The following is a 13,788-nucleotide window of genomic DNA, read 5'->3' on the forward strand; positions in this document are numbered from 1 at the left end:
ACCGCCACTCTTGCGTCCAATGTCCGAGGCATTCTACCAGGTATGTTCTACGTGAGTTGGTGAGAGTTAATATATGTGGTATTGAGGTGGTGTTGGTTTGGTATACCAACTTTACCCACTATTCGAGTCAAACATACACACGCCTACCAGCTTTTACCAACAATAAAACTGCTGAGCATTGCTAAGCATTGAAATTGAGATAGTCTAACTCTATTCATGTCGCTGATTCTACAGATGCGCTGGTGAGGAAATGCTTGACAGCCTCCAAAAACCGGATCATTCGAGCAGCAGCTGACGAGACACCAGTCGTCAACGCAGGCATTGCTGTAGCGATCTTGAACGCGGGTACCTTTCGCGCCACAGATATCCAGGATATGAGCGATTGGCACGAAATATCAAAAATTGTTGCCAGGGCAAGGTCCTTGATCTCATGGATCAAGAGTCTGGAGCTGGATAACCCAGACGAAGAAGAAGAACGTGTTCATATTTTGCAAGATATCGCGGCTACGGACATGAGAAGTTCTATCAATTCAGGCGGGCAAACTGTCGAAATCGCAGAAATTGCTTGATTCGGTGACCTAGGTTGGTTGAGTGACGAATGTTTTGTTGCTGCAGCAGCTAGAATCCTGCAGAAGTGTCATGAAGTCCACCACCCAAGGAATACGTTGCCAACCCCACGTTTGCTACGTTTGAGGATGAAGATCAACGAAACAGGCTCGTTGACACAAATGACTTCACTTTCAGCAGTTTTGACGAGAGCATGGTCCAATCCACATTAATGTCGACGTCGCCCACTGGTGTGACGCGGTGTTTGACATGAAGCGGCGGTTAGTGTGGATATACGATCCCTTTCACAAAGAAGACTACGAAGCCGAAGTGACTACGTTGGTCGAGAACGTGTGCCTTCCCCTGGTAAATCCTGACAATCAATTGGAAATTCAACTGTATCGGGCGTGGCGCCAACGCGATGGTTTCAGCTACGGCGTGTATGTTGCGCATTTGTTGGATCATTACTTATCCGTCCACGTTCTGTCGTCTGAAGATGCGGTGATACCCAAGACCAAGACTCTGTCCGAAACAGAGCTAGAGAAAGTTCGCTACATGCTGTTCTGCTATGTGCTTTTTGGTAAAACCGAGAAGGGTGATAAACGAGTGTAATACACGTTGTTCATGCATTAATCCGATAGTTTGTTGACACCTTCACGCGTTCACGACAGGAACCTATACTTGTCTGATGAGCCACAGCCAGTATAAGACCAGTAGGGCGAGTTGGTTGGTGATAGTTGGTGAATAGTTGATGAAAGTCTATATTTAGTCAAAAAGTACAAAGTTAGGGTGATACCGGTATTGAAAATCCATGTTTTGATGGCTTCGTCCGGTCTATGTCAAAATAGTTGGTCCATGTAGACACTGCCTTAAAAATTGAGCCATGTCGAAAACGTTAAACACTCGATTTACATTGCAACACACTTTATGCAAAGAAATGTTCCGGGAGAGTACATAGGTCAGGAAATTGTTTTCGATATGCTCGATTGTATTTTTGTGAGCTCACCAAATACAAAGCACTCAACTCGGTAGAGTTCGCACAAACACTAACTATTTAGTTAAGATACTAGTTTGCTAACTGTTTGGTTATGTGTTGTAAATGTAGCTAAGATGTTGGTGGAGTTATTATAGTCGGGGTCTTCTTCAATACAGAACTTAAAAAATTGGAATAACGCAACGCTTAGAATAACGAGTTTGTGCTGAATAAATAACGGATAGATTACCGGTCGATATTCCATTACTTTATTCCAGTGGAATAACGCGATCCTAACAGCTACTCGTCTGCGACCCGTTCTAATGCCGATGTTGAAGTTGTTGAAGTGGAAGTGATTTCCACGTCCATGCATAGTGAGAACGAGCTCATTCGCTAACAAGGGACTTGCAATGGGAAACCTGTTGTCATCATGTTCGACAGTGGTGCTACATGCAATGCTGTTCGCCAAGGTTAGTCGCTAGCACGGCTAAGTCTGGTGTCTCGCAAGTCACTTGGTTCGGTGGAACTTCTACGAAAGCGCGTTCTGTGAAGTAAGGTCAAGAGACTGCTGAATTTGGTCGCTACCGTTTCCGCAAACTTCAGATCATGGAATTTACTTGGATCTGCCCATGATGTTATCTTGGGAAATCCTTGGTTCATCAAGTTTCAGTCATGCATCAATTGGCGTTTGCATGCGATTTCGTTTCAAAGTGTGTCTTGTGCACCTCCACCAACGGTTGCTAATCAAGCAGCTGTGAAGATTGCTGCTGCTGACTTTAAACGCCACGTGAAGAAACACGTGCAACGAAGTGCACCGTGCCAAGATTTGTGCGGTCATGCCAGTTAGTGATTAGACTCCTGTGCCGATCACTCACTTGTTGAAGTGTTTCACTGACGTCTTTTCGGAGACTTTACCGGATCGCTTACTGCCTTTGATTTCGAGCTCCACATGAAAAACCGTCTCCGTTTCGCCTGTCCGAGGTTGCGCAGGATGCACTGGATCTCTTCATTGCTGACAAGGTGAAGAAAGAATGGATCGAATTTTCTGATTCTCCTTGGGTGTCCGATATCTTTGGGACTCCTAAGAAAGATTCTACTTCTGGACATCGGCTGTCTCGTTCTGAGTGGATATACTCTGGAAACTCGACTTTGCCTATCCGTTGGGCATTGACTATCGCTATGTGAATTGTCCCAGCGATTCCACTGCCTCGCATCGACGAACGCTTCGATCAGATGTCTGGTTGTGCCATCTTTTCAGCTTTAGATTTGGCTCAATGATATCACCAGATTCGTATTCGCGCTCAAGCGTCGCATGTATACCGTCTTTCGCACGCATGCTGAAGCTTACCAGTGGTATGTAACTCCTATGGGATTGGCTTGTATGTCTGGTGTTTGATCTCGCCTCGTGAGGGTACACTTTGCGAAGTACCGCTCCATTGTTGTCTACTTGGATGACATTTGTGTTTTTCTACCAGTCTGAAAGATCATGTTGAACATCCTTAAACTTTCTTCGAGGTTTTACGTCGTGAGAAGTTGTTCTGCCATCTCTCGAAGTGTCACTTTGGCCAGTCCGAAGTTAAGTTCCTCGGTCATACGATTTCTGCCAAAGGCCTTGCTGTTGATACTCGCAAGACTAAAGCGATTGCGAAGTGGCCTACGCCAGTAAACCAAAAGCAATTACAAAGCTTTTTGGGTCTCGCAGGTTATTGCCGTCGCTTTATCCGTGATTACGCCATTATTGCGTTGCCTCTTGGCTCTCTTGTCAAGAAAGAACATGTCTGGATTGGGGTCCAGAACAGACTCGTTCGTTTGAGGAAATCAAATCCGCTCTTTAAGAAATACTCGTGTAGCGGTTACCAGATTTTGAGAAACGTTTCATCGTGACAACAGATGCCTCTGGCTACTGTGGTGGCGTTATCGCTCAAGTTCGCTCAGGTCAAGATCATCCGATCGCCTTCTTCTTGAATCAACTAGGTCCTTACGAAATCAATTGGCCAACACACAAGGAATAACTCTTCGCTATCAAATTAGCGCAGGAAAAGTGGCGTCACTACCTCTATGGTCGTGAGTTCGATATCTACACGGACAACACTGCTTGCAAATGGTTTTTGTACCACCCGAAGGTTTCAGCAGAATTGACTCACTATTTGACACTTTTCGCACAGCGTACGTTAAAGTTGCATCACGCTAAGTGGCACCTCGATGTGATTGCCGATGCGCTGTCGCGTCAATCTTTGAAGCATGCGATCAGTATGGTTTCGTTTCATCGGTGTACCACGCGCTACCATGCCCGTGCATCTCAAACCTGACGAATCGACGTGTTAATATCGATTACCGTAGTCTCAACCATTATTTGGTTCGACCACCCTCCCGCCATCAATTTTGTGGAAAGGTTGTTGGCGCTGGTTACTACACGCGCCCTATTCCAGCCTTGGCTCATGCTTACAGACATGTACCAGTGGAAATTCCGCGTACCGTCGCTGCAGCTGAGAATATTGTTGTGGCCACCAATGTGGCCCAACAAGTTCATAATTGGAGCTCGCTCAGATGGTCTGATTCAATTAGCAGAGAATCCGCTGCTGGATATCGTAATTGCCCAGACTATAGAGGTCATTTTAAGCATCCGGAACAACGATTTGTCAAACAAAATGGTTTATTGTTTTACGCAAGTCTCAGACGATGATGCGTTTGTGTGTTCCGTTTACTCGAGACAATCATCTTCAAACTTGCATCATTTCTTGCTTCTAAGACTCCAATATTGCTGCTCATCCTGGGCTCATCGAACGTACCTTCGTATTTTGCAATGGTATTATTGCCCCACCTTAGACCAAGACGTTCGCGATTATGTGCAAAGTTGTGAAACTTGCACTCGCTGGAAACACAGCAATGCTTGCAAGAATGGCAACATGATTCCCATTCCGATCCCTGAAGAATGATGGTCTGTTGTTTCTATGAACTTTATCCCTGGAATACCTGATCCCAATGGTTTTGATGCAATCTTGACTATTGTCGACAAGTTGTCCAAGCGCCCGAAGTATCGTGCATGCAACCGGACCGATGATGAACAGAAGACCGCGTATCCCTTCTTTGATTGCGTTGTTCGCCATCACGATTTACGATCGATCATCATCAGCGATCGAGATTTCAAGGTCGTCTCCAAGTTCTGGTAATTCTTGGCTAAGCTTATGGGAATTCACCTGCGCATGACAACTTCCTATCGTGCCCATGCCGACGGACAAACCGAACGTCAGAATCAGATTTTGGAGCACTCTCTACGCCGCATGATATTGCTCCACGGACGTGATTGGTCGGATAATCTCGTCGCGATTGAGTATGCTCTTGCTACTCTCGTCAGCGCATCTACCGGTATGTCGCCATTTGAAGTTGACACTGGGCGCAAGGAATGGAATCCGTTGAATCCTTGACAACCCAGGTGCTATGACTCAAATTCAGCGTGGTATTGTGGAATATGCGAAACAGTTCCAGGACAAACGTCAGATTATTGATTTTGCAAAGAAGCAACTTTTCCAAGCCCAAGATCGTCAGAAGAAGTAGGATGACAAGAAGCGATCATCGATCACGTTCAAGGAAGAAGACATAGTCACGCTGCCCCTCGTCGCATTCTAACCGCCCATAAGACTCACGACATTGATGGGAAATGCGCTAAGCTCGCTGCGCGCAAGATTGGATCATTTGAGATTGTGAAAATAATCAGCCCAAATGTGGCCAAGTTGAATCTTCCTCGAAGCATGAATCGTCTGAGCTCCACGTTCAATGTGGACGTGCTGAGTTATTACGTTGAAAACCCGTCGCGTTTCAAGACTCGTCCTATCCCAAAGGCATTCAGACAGATTATCGACGACGACACTGGTGAAACGATGCACATCATCGAAAATCTTCTTTGCAAACGTCGATTCAATCGCAAACCTGAATGGCTTGTGAAATGGCACGGATTGCCGAATCACGAAGCAACCTGGAGATGCGAAAAAGACGTCCGCCATGTGTCGCATTGGAAGTTTCTCGCTTCCGACTTCAACAAACATCAACGAGGAAGGTTGTAGCGACGCACCAGCGTCACACCAGCGCTAGCCATGACGTTGGTACTAATTCGTCCTACTTTCTTCAATTATCTTCCTACTTGTCTTTGCTGACTGTCAACTGTCTTCTTTAGCTGCCAATGCGCGACCAGGCACACGCCTGACCGGAAGGTATCACCATCTTTTGACGGGTATTGTCAAACATGAAACTTCAATGACATTCATTCTTTTTCATTTGAGTTCACTATGCAGATTCTGGCCCGGTTCAAATGAACCGCGGTTCACTACTACGCAACGCTACTTCAAGATTCGACTCAGGGACTACCTAATATCTGGTATAGTGAAATGCATATACTTACATAGGATACCAAGGGAATGCTAACAAGAACTTCCTCGTATCCGACAAACAACTAACCATTTCAATCTCACTTTCCATTTCTCTTTTTCGAGAAATATCAGTAGCCTCTCGCGCCTTACCTTCGAGCCCCACCGTTGGACTCTCGCTGCCCTCCTCCGATTCGTTCCTCACCACGCGACCTTTCCTTTGTCGCTGTTCCTCTGCGCCGTGCTCTCACCAGTCGCCACAACGGCGCTCTCGAAGCGAGACGAGAAAAAGCTAGAGTCTACCGCGGTGCTGCGCTTCAGGCTCTGCCAAACGAGGCGTCGCGAGCGTCGGCAACCGGCAGTGTCACACCTACTTTAGATTCTTGATGAATTCTACTACGGGCAGCAAGCGCGAGCTACAGCAGACGACTGCTGTCGCCGTAGTCATACCCGCGAGAACTCGAGTTTGAGTGCCTTGAACCCGCGTGTGGAGTTTTAGATTATGTGTCTGTCGCTCCCCCCGCATTACTGCCGTACACTGACCGACAACTTCCAGTACGGTTGGGCTTTGATTCATCAGTGCTCTATTAGACTGCGTGTTCAGCGTCAAGTACCAGCGAACCGACTACTCCACGTACACTGGCGCCTCTGACATCAATCTAATAAGTACCATATATCTCAGCCTCATTAATATCAACATCGACGTACCTGTTGTGGCAGACGAAGGAATGACCTTCTACAGTGGACGCGAGTCCAAAAGGTACATGTACTTTGTCGCGGGCACGTTGGTGGGCATCCCTTGCATTTTCCTGTTGAGTCCGCTGTTCTGCATGACCTTCTCCCCGAGCTCAGGCTCGCTAGTAACTTCACACCATTCAACTAATAGCTCGCCGTGGTGATGAACGTCCTGCTGTTCACGTACTTCGACCAGCTCTTAGTGTATGCCTTGTCCAGGGCATCTTTGCGCGACTCGAACTGCCCAGGTTTCGCAGCGACAACACAGCTAGAGAGCGATGAGACTGCTGCCAACCTTACTCGGGGTAGTCGCGGGTGCGTCGATAATGAAGCTCGTCCTGCACTGCAGCAAGCCGGTTCTCAGATAAGTTCAGCGTTGATCACCGCTATAACACGCAAGCATCACTGTCAATCATGCTTATATCATCGTACTGCTCGTTCTCTTGAAGTCTATTCATACTCATATCATCATACGGCTTGCCCCCTTGAGTGGAGCTCGGTCGGGTAGGGAAGTGCTGAAGGCATATTCTCAAGTAAAAATAAAAAAACGACCAAAATTAATTTTTCTAGAAAAGCTCACGTCCATCGTGTTTCGTTTTCCTGAAAAATAGCGAGGTATAGTACACATATGCGCGTGTGAGCGAACAAGATTTATGATGCACTCTTGCTCCTAGAAAAAAATCGAGATCTCCCTGCAGCCGAAGCTTGATATACTAGAGGCAGAGCTTGACGTTGCCGTGCAGCAGAGAGACATCGTCCCGGACGTGGGTGGTGTTGATGTCGACCATGAGCAATCGCCGCGATCTTTGGTATGTGAAGTATGTATTAGTTTTATAAAAATTAAATTGGAGAAGTACACGGGGCTGCTAAAACACCCATACGGTTTTGCTGCCACGTGACTGTACTGCCTATAAAATGCTTAATGAGCCAATCAAATTGCAAAGTGCTCATTTAGCACGTATGCGTAAAAAATCGCACGAGCTATGAACGGGTCTCAGATCGCAGTCAGTTTTGCAATACGAGACCACGCAACAGATAACGATACGAAGGAACCTAAGTACGAATCGCGATGTAAGCACACCATTAGAAAGAGTTGCGTCTCTTCTATCTTTAAGAGTCCCTGATTAACTTTCAGGGCCATGACCTCACTGAGTTATCGGCCCAGAAAAAATCTCCTTATCAATAAATGAAAACGATATTTTTTATATTTGACATTCCGACGTAAAATGGGACCAACGGTGTTGTCCGTTTCTACAAATGTTTACTGGGAACATGTGCAAAAGTTTGATTTTGCCCACGATTTCACATTAGTGACATTACGCCATAAGTAGCATTTTGTATTATTTTGGAGACAGGTATCATTTTGACTGAACAGTCTGTGTCTGCTGCAGATTTACTCCTTCTTGGAAGTAGGATAACTATCGTCCTCGACCTCACTGCCTCGACGGTACTGGGTGGTCTTCGCTGTAGCAGCCAATGAAGCTCGATATTTCTGACGAGCTTGTTTGACAGCTTTAGCGTCTTCCTGTAGAAGCTCACTTGGCTTTGCATAGATAGGATCATCTTGCAACTCTTCCAGCACATACGGGCGGAGGTATTTTGTGCAGATCTAGCATTTTTTCACAGCTGAGCGGAGGAGGGCTGAGGTCTTTCAGAAAGTGAGTGAACATGCGATCTACTTTGATGCCTTCGGTGGAAACTCCATTAACTTTTCGCCGCATATCCTGGCTTGCCACTTCGCTGTCGGGTCCAACGCCAGGTTGGTCTTTCAGCTTAGAGAACATCAGGTACTGCTGCAGGCCCGTTAGGTTCTTGTAGAACTCGGTCGCCACTGGTTTGTAGCTCTCGAAAAATACATTGCCACACGAGATGTGAGCGGTTGTGCTGGAGGTGGTAGAATCGTTAACTGCGGAGATAATATGATCCATTGTCCAGCAACCCTGGAGAGAAACGTGCTTGCGAATGTGTTCGAATCCACGGTCAAAAGAGTAATTCGTGTGACCTTTCACAAAGAACTTGTAGCCCGCCCGCTCGAAAACACCCATGTGTACCAGAGCCAAGAAGAGCTTGATCACGTGGTTATTCTTGTTTTGCCCTGTGCAAATGTCCGCGTAGACATTGAGATGCTTCTTGTCGTGCGGAACCACTACCGTGCGAAATAAAGTACTGCAACATAGTTATAATTTGGTCACTACCCTTCCCGCTCGTAAATTTATCGTACACGTAATTTGTTTGCATTCCATCGTTCTCGTAAAATATCCCATATACGTTGACTGCAAACAACGAGCAGAATTACCACTGCGACGCGGTTGCATGTCACCGCCGGAATCTTCAGATTTTGCGAACACAATGACTGCAGCGGCTTCATTCCCGCTGTGTACGGTAACCCATTCCTTCTTGTACCTTGCGTCTGTATGTTCACAGGTAAAACAAAATGATATTAATGCCACACGGGTAAAAAAAATGATACCTATGTGTACGAACCATATCGGCGAACCGACACCGTCTGTGGTCTAAATGCCGATGACAGGTTATGCTGCGTTCCCATAGCAGATATAACAGCCTGCCAAAACTTGGACGTAAATTTGGAGTCACGATCAGACACAATCGTCTTCGGAAGGCCATGATCTTTTACATAGTTCTTCATGAAGATATGCGCGGTATCCTCTGCGCTATCTGTCGTCTGCGTTGCAATGAACTTTGCACGCTTGGTCAATCGATCCACAATGACCATGATGGCATTACAACCATCCTTGCTGGAAGGTAAGGACACAATGAAATCCATCGAAATGTCGATCCATCTACCTCTTGGTACTTCCAGCGGTTGAAGTAATCTCGGCGGGTTCACTTGTCTCGCCTTGCTGCACTGACACATTTCACAAGTGTTGCAACAACGCTGGATATACTTCATCATCTTCGGCCAATAAAACTTCTCTCGTACTGCGACGTAAGTCTTGTACGATCCAGGATGGCCTGCCGTTACGGCATCGTGGTTCTCGCAAATGACACGGTTTCTCAGATCTTCGTCATCCGGAATATACAGTCGCGGACTTTCATCTTCACCGGTCTGGTAGTATAAAACACCATCACTGAGCGAGTAATGCGGAGCGTTGTCTCCAAGCTTAAGCTTCTTGACAATTCCCTGCAAGTCCTTGTTCCACGAATACATCTTCTTTGCGGACTGTGCCACAGTCACGTTGTTCGCTACCATGGTTGCCACAATCTCACGGTTTTGAGCCGTATCAAGAAGTTCCTGAAGGCTTACTTGCGCAGCCTTATGCTCGAACTCAGGGTTTCTTGATAATGCGTCTGCGACTACATTTGTTTCTCCTGGGATCCACTTGAACATGGGTCGAAACTCCGCGAGTTCATTGAACCACCGCGCAATGCGTCTATTCGCTGTCTTCTGCGTAAGAATCATCTCGATGCTCTTATGATCAATTTCGACAAGAAAGGGCTTGTCTAGCAGATATACACGCCATGTCTTCGGATCATGCATGATTGCGAGAAGCTCTTGTTCGCGTACTGGGTAGTTCAGCTCTGCAGGTTTCATCTTCCGGCCAGTAAAGGCAATTGGATGTTCCAACTCTCCCTCCTTTTGAAATAAGACTCCCCCAATTGCGAAATTTGAGGCGTCAATTCGAATACCAAAAGGCTTGGTGACATCAGGAAGACGGAGAGCCGGTGGTGATGACAAGCGTTTCTTTAGCTCATCAAAACACCGCAGCTGGTCCTCATTGAGTTCAATCGCATCTCTAGAGCGTTTTCCCTTGATACATTCGTGCAAAGGACCTGCAAACTGAGCGAAATCCTTGCAAAATCGAGAAACGTAGACAGTTGCCCCCAGAAAGCTTTCCGTTTGCTTCTTTGTCTTGGGAACAGGCCAATCTGTGATAATCTTCACCTTATCGGGGTCCATTCGAACGCCCTTGCGTCCGACAAAGTCAACTAAACATGGGATTTCGTCGACACAAAATTGGCACTTGGACAGCTTGATGTATAGCCTATGCTCTTCACATCTCCTCAAAACCCTGTCCAACGCGGCAATATGCTCGTCGACATCTTCACTCTTGGTGTACACGTAAATGTCGTCGAAGTAGATCCGCATCACGTCACGTAAATCCCTAAAAACCTTCTGTAACAACCTGTTAAAGGTTCCCGGGCTACCGCTGAGTCCCATGGGCGTGACGAGATACTCAAAAAGACCGTCTGGAGTCGAAAAAGCAGTAAAAGGTATATCTGATTCACGTAGCTTAACTTGGTAGTAGCCCCAGAGTAAGTCCATGCACGAGGACCAAAGCTGCCGGTCATCGCATCAAAGATGTCTTCTTTGCGAGGCATCGGAATAGCCGGTAGAACCGTAGCTAAATTCAACTGACGATAGTCGTGCACAATTCGCCATCCGACTGGTTTCTTCACACAGAAAGTCGGTGCACAAAACGCTGACGTACTCGGTCGAATGATGCCAGCTTGAACCATCTCTTTGGTCCATTCCTGTATCGTTTCCTTCTGATCAGGACTTTGGCGCCATTGTTTCACCGAAATAGGCGAAGTATCAGGCTTGAGCAGAATCTCATGCTCAATCCCTTCACGTACTGGGGGTGTCTCAATCGGAAGTTCCGTGCGAAAAACCGTATCCGCATACTTACGTAGCGTATCGTACGCCGGATTGTCCTTGAGAGCATCCCATCCTTGACTCTTGAAGCGTTCCGCCTTCTCCGAGTCATGCGGATTGATAGCAAACACCGCTTCGATGTCCTTGTCCCTACGCAACATTTGCTGGAACTGGTTGGACGAAATAACCTTCGTTCGTCCAAACTGGCCGTTGTGGCCATACTGCCGATAGTAGTTGTAGATCTCACGGCTCTGCGCAATTCTGGCGCGGCGTTGTCCTGCCACCCAACGGGCTGGACGTGTCTTCGGCAGTCATAACCTCACAGTCTGCGTGTTCTCCACATTGATGCGAGGCGCAATCTGTCCAGTACTCCAGTCGATGTCAGGGTTCTGCTCCCGCAGCCACATCATGCCTAAAACTATGCCCTTTCCCTCAGGAACAGGCATGACTTGGAATGTTCCCGCTGTCAAGAGAAATCCTGGTAACTGTAGAGACATCTCTACAGTCCGACGTGAACGATGCACAATCTGATCATAACCAAAATCAACTTGCATCATGTCACCTTCAGTGACATCCAACTCAAGCTTCATCACTAGCTCCTCAGTTACGCCGTTCAGGCTACTGCCGTTGTCAATGAATATCGTGACGGGTCTCTCTTGGTCTTCCGTCTTGAATGCTCGAGATTCAGCCTCTAGGATCGCATACACTGCGCCCTGCATGTATCGGTTTGCTTCCGTACGTTTTGGCTGAGTACAATCTGGAGAAATGTGACCAACCTTGTCACAATTTCTGCACGTAGCTGTCTTCTTCCAATCATCGTTTTTGCCCTATTTCTTTTCGTAACGCTTGTTGTTCTGCTGTTTCGATTTAGGCGGATAATGCCCCGAGTCTGACGACCCTTTTGAAGGCTTCGAAGGTGCTCGAGGAGGTTTCCCGGAGTAGTGCGCAAACTCGAAGTTCGAAGCAATTTCAATGGCTTCTTGTAGCGTTGATGGACTCTATTCTTTGATCTTCTTTGCTGTTTCTTCACGTAATCCGTTCTGAAAGAAGAATGGTTTCTCCAACTCACTGATCGTCAGTTCTGTCTGCGACAGCAAGTCTTGAAACTTGGAGACGTACTCGTGAATAGTCTCGGTCTGTTTGAGACGAAACATTCTCTCGCGAAGATCATACTCGAAGTCCTTTGGTCGAAAGCGCGTGCGCAGCTGTTGTTTAAACAACGACCACGTGGGGTTCACACTCGCTCTCTCACATTCGGCTATAAAAGCGCGATACCAGTTCAACACTGACTTGCCTAAGTTGCTGGAGATTATCGCCACGAAACCTGACGATTCTGCCTCCATTAACTCACGTCTGCTTGCGTAGTACTGCTCGGTGGCAAAGATCCACAATTCAATGTCCTCACCATACTTTCCTTCATACATCGGAGGGTCCTTCTTCTTCTGCTCACCCCTAGCGGCAACGAGATATTCGAATCTCGCATTAGCTTGTTGCATTTGGGCTTGCATTTGCGCTTGCATCTGAGCTTGATACCGCTGTTGCTGCTGCGTAATGTATACGAGCAGCTGCTGCATGGACATGGTGTCAGGTCCAGCCGCATCCTGAGCAGCATCAGTAGCAGGGGAGGCTGACTCAGCCTGTGCATTGGCACTGGCCCCTTCACTTGACGCTTGCGATCTTGTATTTGTTCGCATCGTGGGTTGGGTAGCTTCAGCGTCGCTCGGAGCACTAACACGGCTCTGTTGACGAGGACGAGGGTTCGGTGACGGGCGCTCAGCTGCACGACTCCTTCTTTGAGCCATTACAAGCTGGACTTCTCAGCGCAAGTCTTTTAAGATACCAGAACCCTATACCGAAGTTCAACGAAGCGAAAAAAGGTTCCGATTAAAGCTCCTCCCTACAATCTACGTTTCTTGTCTACGTGGATGGAGTGATCAAAAGATCCTTCAAGAATTTCTTGGGTTTGCTTAATACGTTTCTTGAGCAATTCACTGAAGTCGTGAATGACGTTCCGGGCGGCTGCGTCTTTAGAATCCGGAATTTCGTTTCGGATCAGGCGGACGAGCTTAAGTTGCTTGACCGTTGTTAGCCACAAGTCCAGACGAAGCTGATCGAGCTGCTTGTGTCGATCAGTCAAGGACTTTGTGCTGTTTACAAACGGATCTTCGGGCTGGCGAGTCTTTCGCTTACCCATAAACAAGCACACTGAAACAGATGCAGTAGCAACGGATGTAGATCAAGCACAACCAGTGAGTATCTAATCGGGCGTTCACTCCTTTAAGATCTGATGCGGGATAAGAATCCACGTAACGTAAAAGCGTTAGACCGCAGGCCACCAGAAAGAGTTTCCGATTGTGTGTACCACACTAGTGCGCAACCACACCAACTAGCCACTGAACGTAACAGTTCGTGCTGAGCCAATACCCTTTGTGATCTAGTGCTTCCCCAACTATGTGGCTGGCACCAATAACCTCAGGACAACTCGCTTCTGGCTATGCCACCACGAGTGCCCTACTTGAACCGAAGCTTGACACGACAAGTGCTACTATGTCACGAAT

Source organism: Phytophthora infestans, genomic scaffold, assembly GCF_000142945.1.
Source record: "Phytophthora infestans T30-4 supercont1.5 genomic scaffold, whole genome shotgun sequence".
Taxonomy (NCBI): domain Eukaryota; phylum Oomycota; class Peronosporomycetes; order Peronosporales; family Peronosporaceae; genus Phytophthora; species Phytophthora infestans.